At 40.2% G+C, this 13,218-nt stretch overlaps 1 long non-coding RNA gene across 2 annotated transcripts; it reads right to left on the bottom strand.

The window, feature by feature from the left end:
* Nucleotides 1-4,648: 4,648 nt before the first annotated feature.
* On the bottom strand, nucleotides 4,649-9,448 carry LOC112259885. 2 transcript variants are annotated; one of them, XR_002954950.2, is made up of 4 exons: nucleotides 9,266-9,448; nucleotides 5,549-6,941; nucleotides 4,839-5,014; nucleotides 4,667-4,706 (listed from the first exon to the last, which is right to left on the bottom strand). It is a non-coding gene; the product is annotated as an uncharacterized LOC112259885 (long non-coding RNA). The 2 variants fall into 2 exon arrangements; XR_002954948.2 differs by lacking the exon at nucleotides 9,266-9,448 and having other exon boundaries at nucleotides 4,649-4,706; nucleotides 5,549-7,740.
* Nucleotides 9,449-13,218: the final 3,770 nt, after the last annotated feature.

Raw genomic sequence — 13,218 nt, forward strand, 5'->3', positions numbered from 1 at the left:
TAATGAAACTTTTTTTAAAGAAAAAAAGTGAAGTGCCTGTCACAAGCATGTGTGTGTGTGTGTGGTTTTCATTTTTGTTTGTTCACATCATGTTTACCGGAATGTAGTCATGAACTGGTATGTCTCGTGTACCTGCAAGGCAGGGAGGTTGTGGAAAGAGCAGCAGACATTTTTAGGGTTGGAGACACTAAGCAGTAGTAGTGTATGCTACACATGATATAAAAGGTGCAGAAAAACACAGCACACCAAAACTGTTGCAGTCATAAACAAGGTGTCAGATCAAATAAACTAATGTGCAAATATTTATAAAACATTTATTAAAAAGAGGAACCTAAACTTCTTTAAACTGCTAAGTAATTTCCCACTGGGAACACACTGGTTGTATCAACATTGTTTCCATGCCATTTCAATGAAATTCAGTTGAACCAATGTGGAATAGACGTTGAATTGACATCTCTGCCCAGTGGGTTGTCACATGGTCTCTCACAAAACCATAAATCCAATAGGGGAGACAGTTGGGTCATGTCCTTACTTTTTATGAGATTATTCTGTTACACTTTCTGCAGTATGTTTTGAATATAGAGACATAAAGGGTAAAACATACAGGGCTCATTTCCCAGACAGATTAAGCCTAAACCTAGTCCGGGGCTATAAATTAATGGAGAATCTCAATTTAAATAACTTTTTAATCTTGGACTAGGCTAAATGAATGAATCTGTGTATGAACAGCTGGCCCTAAGCTTTGATCTCTGCATATCCTTCTCACAACACTAAAATAAGTCATTCTTGGCTCATTCTACAGTACATCAATGTTCTCACAGTGAGTCTTGTTCTTAGGAAAGACATGGTAACATTCCAAGACCTATGTGTTTGGGAAATGTTTTATTTTGGTCAAATAAAGTACATGTTTAGCAGTTGTTATTGCAGGTGTAGAGAAATGCTTGTGCATGTACAAAGTACAGTGAAATGCTTAACTTGCAAGCCAACATTGCAGTATTCAATATCAAAATATTATAACAAAATACAATGTAAAAAAATACAAATGAGGATACAATGTGTGATGAATTTTCCTAATTGTCTTTAGTCATGACCATAAACAGTAAACCATATTCTTCTGCTGCTGCTACGGGTATTGTGTGAGACATTGTCTTCACAGGTCAAGGCCTCAAATAATTAGCCAAATTGTTTAACCTGAGCATGACCCCAAAACTAAGGACTTATTAGCCACCCCTACTCTGTTGTTTATTATAATGTTGTCATGGAGGACTGATTGGGCTCATTGATTTGAGTTGAAAACTAAATGCTGCTCTCATGGAAAGGCATGCTTTCAGCCCTACTGAAACGTTCTATTTACTTGTGAAAAATGAATTCCATAAGCTGCAATTTGCTATTGGCCTTTTGTTTACCTTTTTGTTGGTGACACTTTGATATCTTGATAATATGCAGCTGTTTAACGGGCAAATTCACAGATGAAACAATAACAAAACGGACACCCTGCCTCTGTTTTGGTAAAAAAAAAGCTGAGGGACGGTCTTGGAGAAATGTAACCACTCTCCGATTAATAGACAGAGGTATGGATGCAAGGATTGACCATCTATGATATAAAAAGTATTGTTTTAACCATGTTATGAGGCTACACAATGTTAACCAAGATTGGAGTAAAACAAGCTTATATTTTGGATTCTCATGGAGTGTGACAGTTGAACTAAGCTCACAAGGCATTTATAAGTTATATTCTTCAAGAATCAATGGATACATAAATATATAATTTATAAATCCAAAAATGGATGTATTTCCACACACTGTATATAGATTTTTTTCTATTGTGTTATTGGCTATAGGTTTGTTTATTCCATGTGTAACTCTGTGTTGTTGCTTGTGTCGCACTGCTTTGCTTTATCTTGTTCAGGTCGCAGTTGTAAATGAGAACTTGTTCGCAACTGGCCTCCCTGGTTAAATAAAGGTTAAATAAAAAATAAATACATAAAAAACTACAGATTGCCACTTTAAGTCTATCAAAAGTGTGCAAGTTTGAGCATGTGTCCATTAGGCCTATAAATATGATTTTTTATCAGCCTGAATTAGATTGAGCAACAAAACCCCTACTTCCATTCCATAGGCTTGGATGCACACTCTGCAGCTGTTGCAAGAACACATTTTTCACTGGTTGTCCACTGGTTTCAAAAACAATGATTGATTAGCATCTTAAAATGCTTGAATTCAACCATTATTGGGTTGAAATACACACTTCGATTTGTGAACCACCATCCACAACAACCATAATCCGTAAGGCGCAAATAGCTAAATGAGAGAGCAGCAGTGTGATTCACATTAATGCGCCATGTAGGTATCAATAATAAGTGATATCCGTATCACCGTAGACGACACCACTGATGTCATCCTTACCTACAAGCGTTTATTCAAGTTGGATAATCTTTGGATATCGACAGCAGTCGCACCATTGGAACACATAGCTTGGACTGTAGCCTACAAAAGCCTATTCCTGCTCTTTTCCTGCCATCCATCAAACACATTTGGTGTGTCATCATAGTGGTCTCTGACTTATCATCAACGTCATCATCTTGTTTTTCAAAAGTATCTGTAATCTGATTACAATATTTTAGCTGGTAACGTAATGTATTATATATATATATTTTTTGTAATCCGTTACTCCACAACCCTGCCTATTGTGCTGGGTTATTGGTCCTGGGTAAATGAGATATGACCCAGCTGGTCAGATCAGAAGACTGGAGATGTAGTTTAGTAGGGGCTTGGCTTTCAGATAGTTACCATAAGAGGTATGTCATTCCTGTTCATCAAATCCAATCAAATTTTATTTGTGACATGTGCTGAATACAACATGTGTAGACCTTGCCGTGAAATGCAAATTTACAAGCCCTTAAACCAACAGTGCAGTTTACGAAAGAGTTAAGAAGTAAATAAATAAACTAAAGTAAAAAATATTACAAAGTTACACAATAAAATAACAATAATGAGGGTATATACAGGGAGTAGAGGTACCATGTCAATGTGCAGGAGTACAGGTTAGTCGAGGTAATTTGTACATGTAGGTAGAGGTGAAGTGACTATGCATCGATTATAAACAGTGGGTAGTACAAGTGTAAAAAACAAATGGTGGGGAGGGGTGTCACTGTAAATAATTTGTTTAAATGTTCAGCAGTCTTACAGCTTGGGGGTAGAAGCTGTTAAGGAGACTTTTGGTCCTAGACTTGGTGCTCCAGGACCGCTTGCCGTGCGGTAGAAAACAGTCTATGACTTGAGAAAACAGTCTATGACTTGGGTGACTGGAGTCTTTGAAAATTTTTAGGGCTTTCCTCTGACACCGCCTAGTATATAGGACCTGGATGGCAGGAAACGTGGCCCCAGTGATGTACTTGGCCGTACGCACTACACTCTGTAGCGCCTTACGGTCAGATGCCGAGCAGTTACAATAGCAGGCGGTGATGAAACCAGTGCTCTCGATTGTGCAGCTGTAGAACTTTTTGAGGATCTGAGGATCCATGCCCAATCTGTTCCGTCTCCTGAGGGGGAAGAGGTGTTGTTGTGCCCACTTCATGACTGACTTGGTGTGTTTGGACCATGATAGTTTGTTGGAGATGTGGACACCAAGGAACTTGAAACTCTCGACCCGCTGCACTACAGCCCCGTCGATGATAATGGGGGCCTGTTCGGCCCGCCTTTTCCTGTAGTCCACGATCAGCTCCTTGCTCACATTGAGGGAGAGGTTGTTGTCCTAGCACCACATGGCCAGGTCTCTGACCTCCTCCCGATAGGCTGTCTCATCGTTGTCGCTGATTAGGCCTACCACTGTTGTGCCGTCAGGAAACTTAATGATGGTGTTGGAGTTGTGTTTGGTTACGCAGTCGTGGGTGAACAGGGAATACAGGAGGGGACTAAGCACATACAACTGAGGGGCCCCAGTGTTGAGGATCAGCGTAGCAGACATGTTGTTGCCTACCCTTACCACCTGGGGGTGGCCCGTCAGGAAGTCGAGGATCCAGTTGCAGAGGGAGGTGTTTAGTCCCAGGTTCCTTAGCTTAGTGATTGGCTTTGTGGGCACTATGGTGTTGAACGCTGAGCTGTACTCAATGAACAGCATTCTCACATAGGTGTTCCTTTTGTCCAGATGGGAAAGGGCAGTGTGGAGTGCGATTGTGGATCTGTTGGGGCGGTATGTGGATTGGATTGGGTCTAGGGTATCAGGGAGGATGCTGTTGATGTGAGCCATGACCAGCCTTTCAAAGCACTTCATGGCTACCGACGTGAGTGCTACGGGTGGTAATCATTTAGGCAGGTTACTTTCACTTCCTTGGGAACTTGGATAACTTGGAGTTGAAAATGTCAGTGAAGACACTTGCCAGTTGGTCTTTGCATGCTTTGAGTACACAACCTGGTAATCCATCTGACCCCAGGGCTTTGTGAATGTTGACCTGTTTAAAGGTCTTGCTCACATCGCCTTCCGAGAGCATTATCACACAGTCCAGAACAGCTGGTGCTCTCATGCATGCTTCAGCGTTGCTTGTCTCGAAGTGAGCATAAAAGGCATTTAGCTCATCTGGTAGGCTCGCAAAAATAGGCAGTTTGCGGCTGTGTTTCCCTTTGTAGTTCGTAATAGTTTTCAAGCCTTGCCACATCCAACGAGCGTCTGAGCCGGTGTAGAAGGATGTCATCGTTCAGCCATGACTCTGTGAAACATAGGATATTAATTTTTAATGTCCTGTTGGAAGTATAATCTTGATTATAGGTCATCCATTTTATTTTCCAATGATTGCACATTGGCTAATAGAACGGATGGCAGTGGGAGTTTACTCACTCACCTACGAATTCTCAGAAGGCAGTCTGACCTCCACCCCCTTTTTTTCCATATTTTCTTCACACAAATTACAGGGATTTTGTTCCTGAGAAAGCAGTATATCCTTTGCGTCAGACTTGTTAATGAACAATTATTCTTCCAGTTCGTGTTGGGTAATCGCTGTTCTGATGTCCAGAAGTTCTTTTCGTTCATAAGAAACAGTAGCAGCAACATTATGTACAAAATTAGTAAAAAAACAAGTTACAAACAACATCAATAAACTATCAAAATAGCAGTTAATTAGGAGCATGTAAAACATCAGCAATCCATTCAATGCCATTCTATTGCATAGTTATCACGTTGTGGTTTAACGTTGACATTTTTGTAGCTGCATTGATGCTTATACAAGTGTATACAAATGAGTTCCCTAAAAGCATATTGTCACGCCCTGACCTTTTTATGTCTCTATTTTGGTTTGGTCAGGGCGTGAGTTGGGGTGGGCATTCTATCTTTTGTGTTCTATTTCTGTGTGTTTGACCGGGTGTGGTTCTCAATCAGAGACAGCTGTCTATCGTTGTCTCTGATTGAGAACCATACTTAGGTAGCCTTTTCCCACCTGTGTTTTGTGGGTAGTTGTTTTCTGTTTTTGTGTCTGCACCAGACATAACTGTTTTGGTTTCGTTCGTTCTCTTTGTTATTAAAGTGTTCTGTTCAAATAAAAGTATGAACACGTACCACACTGCACCTTGGTCCTCTCCTTCCAACAGCCGTTATATATATATATGAGTTCCACTGCAGAAGAAGAACCACAGTGGCAAGAACAAAATCCAGACAACAAACGACAAACAGAAAATTAGGAAAAAACAACACAACACACCACACCAGACAACAAAACAACCCCATAATCACAACCCCAAAGCCAGCATGCAGGCCCCCCGAACTCCCCTACTCCCTCAGAAGAAACATATCCCCTGCAAATCCTTTTCTCGTACCACTCCCTACCGCCCCCCCATTTTGTAACACCCATGATCACTCCAGCCTAGCCCCTACGGGCCCAGATCAGTCCCCCATGGTCCTTACTGCACATGACTGCACCTGAACTTACAACTCCCAAAACCCCCAATGCCTTGCTAGAAATTGTCTCCTCCTCCTAGTCCCCCCTCACAACACAAACAACCCGCTAGAGGCCCTCATCCACCTCTGCAATTAAATGATCAAACCCGGAGTCTCCCAATGACCCATGACCTTGACAAAACACTCAGAACAGAATAACTTTTTTCAGACGGCTGTTCATGTTTGCCTCCCCACTAGGAAATCCATCCATAGACGGCACAAGGTATGTCCTGAGAACGTCCGCCACAGATGCATCTCACATTGAACACACCTACCAACTTGTGTGTGAGTGGTCTGTGGCCAGGTGGGTCTGGGCCCTCTTTGTTCCGTTCTCCAGCCTCCATTGTCCAGCCTTGCCGCCACATCGCTCCCCCTCCAGCACCAGCCCGATGGACATATCCTCCTCCACCCCCATCCCTCTCCATCTCCCTTCCTCCTATACACTTATCCCGCTCCAGAATCAGACCAGATCCAAGAATCCCACAAACGAAGAGGCATAGAGAAAAGACCAAAGATATAGATCTACGCCCGGAGCGAGCAGGCCACAGCGGAATACCATCATTGACCTGTTTTTAGCCAATCATTGTTTGTGTAGTGCACTATAAAGGTAATATGGTTCCATTTGAGACTACACTACACTGCCATTATCTTTAGTATGGAGCTTATATTCTGGACTCCAAAGGTTTGACTGAAAATGTAACATTATATATGTGTGGTGCTGGTGTGCTGTTTGTGTTGTATGTTTTACATTTTGTAATGGTGTATTGACTGCTTGCTTTCTTGACCAGGTCTAACTTGAAAAAGAGACTGTGTCAACAGGTTTTTACTGGTTAAATAAAAGGTTAAATAGAAATAGCATAAATATACCAATACAGTCAACAAATATGAATATGTTATAACATGGACAAACACTTTGATCTAAGGTCTAAAAGTCCTCTTATAAGGAACTCTTTTCATTTACCTACTGTATGCAGCTCTCTTCTAAAGGACTCATCCCTCTGACCCTTCCTGGGTCCTTCACAGGTAAACATATAATAAACATATTTGTATTATAACATATGTAATAAACATATAATAAACATATTTGTATTATAACATGGGCCGGCAGTCCAAGACACAGGTTGTTGAATCACGTTCACCACAACAACAACAAGTGTTACGGGGTATGAGTAGTGCTTCCAACCTCTTTAGAATGTTTACTTTCCTGCATTCTGGGAAAGAGAAAAGACAGACAAGTCAAACTAGGCAGAACTGAACGATTTCCCCTAAGATAGGCCAGCTGCAAAGTGAAAATTGTCTTTGTGTTGGATTCTAGCTTGAAATATACCTATTCATGTTACCATACTAGAACATATTGATTACTTTACATGTATAAGGAATGTATATGTTGGAGTCAATGAAGGGTAGATAGGGATTTGGATTCTGTTCCAAGTTTATAAGGAGGGAGGTGAAAGGCGATAGTCTCTTGATAAGGGATGCCAGCTGCGGAACTAGCGAGGAGCGAGGAATCCGTCTCGAGGTCAAGTTGACAGATAAAGTGAGAAGAAACCTCTGGGAGAGGGGCCCACCCCTACGACTCTCCTACTATAGTCCTATCTCACACACTTCCACGCCCACAAAGGATCTAGCATAAGGCAGGGCTATGACTACACCAGTGAGAGGGACAAATTAACTTCTCTAGGGTAGGGGGTAGCATTCGGAATTTTGGATGAAAAGTCTGCCCAAATTAAATGGCCTTCTACTCGGGCCCAGAAGAGATGATATGCATATAACTGGTAGATTTGGATTGAAAACACTCTAAAGTTTCCAAAACTGTTAAAATAGTGTCTGTAAGTATAACAGAACTGATTTTGCAGGCGAAAACCTGAGAATAATCCATTCAGGAAGTAGTTTTTTTTTTTGGTTTTGTAGTTTTCTATTCAATGCCATTACAGTATCCATTGACTTAGGACTCAAATTTCAGTTCCTATGCCTTCCACTAGATGTCAACAGTCTTTAAAAATGGTTTCAGGCTTGTATTCTGATAAATGAGGGAGTAAGACCTGTCTGAATGAGTGGACCGTACCTTGTCACAGAGCTTTTTCATGCGCAATCCCGAGAGAGTGCCTTTCTTGTTTACCTTTTATATTGACGACGTTATTGTCCGGTTGAAATATCATAGATCATTTATTATAGATCATCTAAAAACAACCTGAGGATTGAATATAAACATTGTTTGACATGTTTCTATGAACTTTACGGATACAATTTGGATTTTTTTGTCTGCCTGTTTTGACTGCGTTTGAGCCTGTGGATTACTGAAGAAAACAGGTTTTTGAATATAAAGAGACTTTATCGAACAAAAGGAAAATGTATTGAGTAAATGAATGTCTTCTGAGTGCCACCATATGAAGATCATCAAAGGTAAGGGATTAATTTTATCTCTATTTCTGACTTGTGTAACTCTTCTACTTGGCTGGTTACTGTTTGTAATGATTTGTCTGCTGGGCTATGTTCTCAAATAATCGCAAGGTATGCTTTCGCCGTAAAGCATTTTTTAAATCTGACACTGTGGTTGGATTCACAAGAAGTTAATCTTTAAACCTATGTAAAATATGTTTTGTTTTCAGAATTTTTTCACGAGTATTTCTGTATTTGAATTTGGCGCTCTGCAATCTCACTGGATGTTGGCCAGGTGGGACGCTAGTGTCCCACATACCCTAGAGGGGTTAAGTTCAGAGATGTATTGGCTGTCTAGACATGTAAGGAGTTGACCGTGCCTATTAGAAGGTTATAAATATATGCATTTGAGTATTTACTCTCTTTGTTCAGAACCTAACAGTTGTAAAATGTCAAATGCATTTTTTTGTTGCTTTTAGTCTTAATTTAAGTTTAGGGTTAAGGTAAGGATTAACATCAGATTTAATGATGTTGTGGCTATGCCATCTAGTGACCTCCCACTGGGCACAGACGTCAATTCAACATCTATTCCACGTTGGTTCAACGCAATTTCATTGAAATGACATGGAAACAACGTTGATTCAACCAGTGTGTGCCCAGTGGCCTCTGCAGAGCTGCCTCCAGAACAAGATTCATGAGAAAAAAACACTAACCTGCTCAAACAAGCTACAAAAACAAAAACATTTGAGAAAAACAATCCTGCCGGCCGTATGTTTGACACTCATGAGGTAGACTGTCTCTCTTAAATGTTGATCATTAACCATGATCTGTCTAGCCTTGTCCCAGAACAGTTTGTGCTGTTTTGCTTTCTTGGCATAAAAACAAACAGATCTTGGATAAATAAATTATCTCGCTAAGAAAAGGCAATAGCAGAAGTTTGTTTGGATTGCTATCTATTACCTTTTGGTTGATCTCGCCACCAGAATCTTCACCAGGCGGTCATTTGGGTCCAGGCAGAGTTGATGTCCATTTTTGAGTGTGATACTAAAATAATTAAAGGGAGATTGTCTGTACTCCAGAGACTTCTTTCAAGGTAAGGAATTACCAACGATTCCTTTAATGCATTATCTTCAAGATGTGCACCAGTACCTTTGTTCTGCGTTCCTGTGAGCAAATTCTTAAACCTCCACCTTTTTTTATTGTAAGTTACTTTTCATGTTTTCAACACTTAGTCTGAAGATCAATGTCAAAACATTTAACCTGATGGTCAACTATCAATGGTGTTGATTTATCTGTTGAGTATGGAACACTTTTTGGGTCCCTGCGTGTCAAAAAATTCCCCATCAAATAACACTTTTTGACGTGTCGAATAACACTATTTGACCTGTTAAATAAGCTTTTAATTTGACACTCAAATATCAGTTATATTATGGAATGTTGTGTGTTCTGAATTTGCCAAGCACCACCACTACTACCAGTAGCACTGTCAAAGCTGTACAAAAAAGGTCTGCAAACAAGCAAACACCGGTCACAAACGATGTGTTACAATACCGCGTTGGTAATAGGATTAACTATTTGTTCGACCGCAACTCCTAAAGTAGCTTAGCTACCTAGCTTTAGCTTGGTACCTAAGCTAGCACCACACAACCAGCCTACAACTGCAGTCATTTTCATTATTCTTAGCAATGATTTAGGAATCCTTGTGAGTAAGTATTAGCTAGGTTGCCACTTGTGGTTCGCCTATTGAAATTGAACTTCAGTTCATGAAAATAAATAGCTAGCCAGCTACTTAACACTGTTGCCCAACGTTATAAGCAGCCAGCTAGCTTCATCTGGCTAACGACGCTCGACCGGACCGTGGTATGTGTTATGAAGCTAGCCACAATAAGGATTAGGCACAGTAATGGAATTTGCGGTATGCCTTCAAAATAAAAGTACCCCGTTGAAAGTGATGCAGAAGGTTAATTGGTGCAATCTTGCCATATTTAGAGTAGATAATGTTGAAAAGGTTGGAATGTGAAGCAATGAAATGGGGTATCCGTCTCGGTGACACCCACAGAACACATCTGGGAAGGGTTTACGCAAATACTAGCGTTGTAGCTCTTATCGCGGGATTGTGACTGTGTGAAATCCCCTCCCCAGTCAGCCTATTGTGTGTATTGACATTCATTTTGCACTGTACAGCTTTACCTAAGGATTGGGGATCAATGAAATGGAATAAGTATGCCCGCAATGCAATTCTAAAGTATAATACATCCAGTGTGATTTCAACAGATTTTTGTTAAATTAACAAATTATTGTCTTTTGTTGATTTTATTTAACAACATTCCAACCTCATTTATCAGGATCGACTCAATAATGGCAGAATTCTACTATTTGTATTCATTTGCATCACTGTCAGTGACAAACCTTTAGTTTGTAGGCAAACCGCAAAGTCAACATTGTAGCTAATCCTTATTGTGTCTAGCTTCACATAGATGGTCCGACCACCATTAATCAAATAAGAACTGTTTTATGAATTTAGTTATTTTAGATGATGACACCTAGCTATATAGTTAGCTAACTATACCTACTGAAGCAGATTATGTCGTGTTGCTATGTTTTTGGGGAAGAACATTGTTTTCATCCATGAGCGAGCTAGCTTTCTTTTTTTTAATGCGCGAGACAACTATACCAGCATCATAGCATACGTATCAATGAATCGTTGTGATATATGAAATACGAGTGCTCGTGTAATCAATGTATAATAACTACGTAAACAAATATGAATGCTTTAAATTATTATGTGACGTGTCCTGATTGGTCAACAAGCTTATTTGACATGTCGAATAGTGTTATTTGACCTGTCTTTTTTGACACGCAACGACCCAAACGGCGTTCCATAGCTGAGGGACTGACTCCAAAACTTTTTACTTATTCTGAGAAAAAAGGGATTAATAATCAAACACATTATTGATTATAAATGTTCAATTATGTTGATTTATCAGTTGAGGGAGTTACACTCACATGACTTCAGTCTTTGAGCAGTGCGGACGAGGAGGGAGATGCAGTACTCTCTTCAGATTCCTGAACGGAATACGACCAGTCTGCACGTTGGGGCAAAGGCAGTGTAGAACCCGTGGCTGTCTTTTCCCTATAGAGAGGTAGGGTGGAAAGCACAATGGGTTTGTCTTACATTTCTTATTTCGATTTCACTTTTTATCTTGAAAGCTGTATGATGATATCAAGAGTTAGAGTTAGGTTAAGGGTTCCTGCTGTATATACAGTGTAATAATGAGTAGTAGTTACAATAGTTATTACACTGTATACACATGATAATAACACATTCATAAGAACACTGTCATGTGAAGTCAGTTGCGAAAACTTCAAATGAAAGTAACCAGGTTATAAATTCAACAAAGTAATAAACTATCATGCACTAGTATAAAAATAGTAAAATAGTAGTAATGAAATAGTAATTACCTATACAATATTAAGTGATAAATGGATGATTATTTACCTTCAGTTGCTGAGAAGATTGCCAGGAGGGTGAGCAGAACGATGGTTATGTTTGCAGTGTTCATGGTGATATCCTTTTACTTGCAGCACTGTGGGAGGCTGCTGTACTATGGGTCTCCAATGGTGATTCTGTTGTCGGATGTGGGTGCCCTGGTTTTTCTGGTAATCATGTGTTTTAGCAAATAGAAGAGAGAGCTGCAGCTTCTCTCTCTCTCCCTCTCTCTCTCTCTCTCTCTCTCTCTCTCTCTCTCTCTCTCTCTCTCTCTCTCTCTCTCTCTCTCTCTCTCTCTCTCTCCATAGACAGATATAAGTGGGTGGCTGCTTTTTCTCTGATGGGCCCTGGTCAAAAGTAGTGCACTTAGTGCCTTTCAGAATACAGAGAGTGGAATTTTAATTTAGTGTGGAATACTGTGCCATTTTGGACTTAACCTGAAACTTCCCCGGCAATGGAGTATATACTTTGTGTCCACTTCAGTAGCTTTCCATGATTCATGTCCTGGACAACATTGAAGGAACATTTCTCTGAGTCAAGTTGAAGGGCCATTTTGAGGTTGTCTGAAGTAGAGACCAGCTTGTCAGGGAAAATATGCATTTAAAAAAAAACATTTTCTCTGGCTGTGATTTTCGACTGATGTGAGCGTTCGATGTGCGATCATATTGGTCAAACCTTTATGACCCTGAAATCAGCAACCATAAAATGTCTTCACTCAGACATCCTCTGGCGAGTGAGGCAAGCAACGCTACAAATGGATCTAACTGTCAGATCTAACTGTTTAGCTTAGTGTTGGCATCGCTGTTTTACTGACAGGTTGATGTTTATTGGGATGAGTGTTATACTTGAGCCAGAACTGAGCAATTTCCGCTCGAAAGCCAAAATTGACGGTATTGTAAATTTTCATGTAAACACATATACAGTTGAATATACAGTTGAAGATGGAAGATTACATACACCTTAGCCAAATACATTTAAACTCAGTTTTCACAATTCATGACATTTAATCCAAGTAAAAATTCCCTGTCTTAGGTCAGTTAGGATCACCACTTTTTTAAAATCTGAAATGTCAAAATAATAGTAGAGAGTAGCCGTCCACAAGCTTCCCACAATAAGTTGGGTGAATTTTGGCCCATTCCTCCTGACAGAGCTGGTGTAACTGAGTCAGGTTTGTAGGCCTCCTTGCTCGCACACACTTTTTCAGTTCTGCCCAGAAATGTTCTATAGGATTGAGATCAGGGCTTTGTGATGGCCACTCCAATACCTTGACTTTGTTGTCCTTAAGCCATTTTGCCACAACTTTGGAAGTATGCTTGGGGTCATTGTCCATTTGAAAGACCCATTTGCGACCAAGTTTTAACTTCCTAACTGATGTCTTGAGATGTTGCCTCAATATATCTACATAATTTCAAATCAAATCAAA

This window comes from Oncorhynchus tshawytscha, linkage group LG10 (assembly GCF_018296145.1).
Source record: "Oncorhynchus tshawytscha isolate Ot180627B linkage group LG10, Otsh_v2.0, whole genome shotgun sequence".
In the NCBI taxonomy this organism is placed as follows: Eukaryota; Metazoa; Chordata; class Actinopteri; order Salmoniformes; family Salmonidae; genus Oncorhynchus; species Oncorhynchus tshawytscha.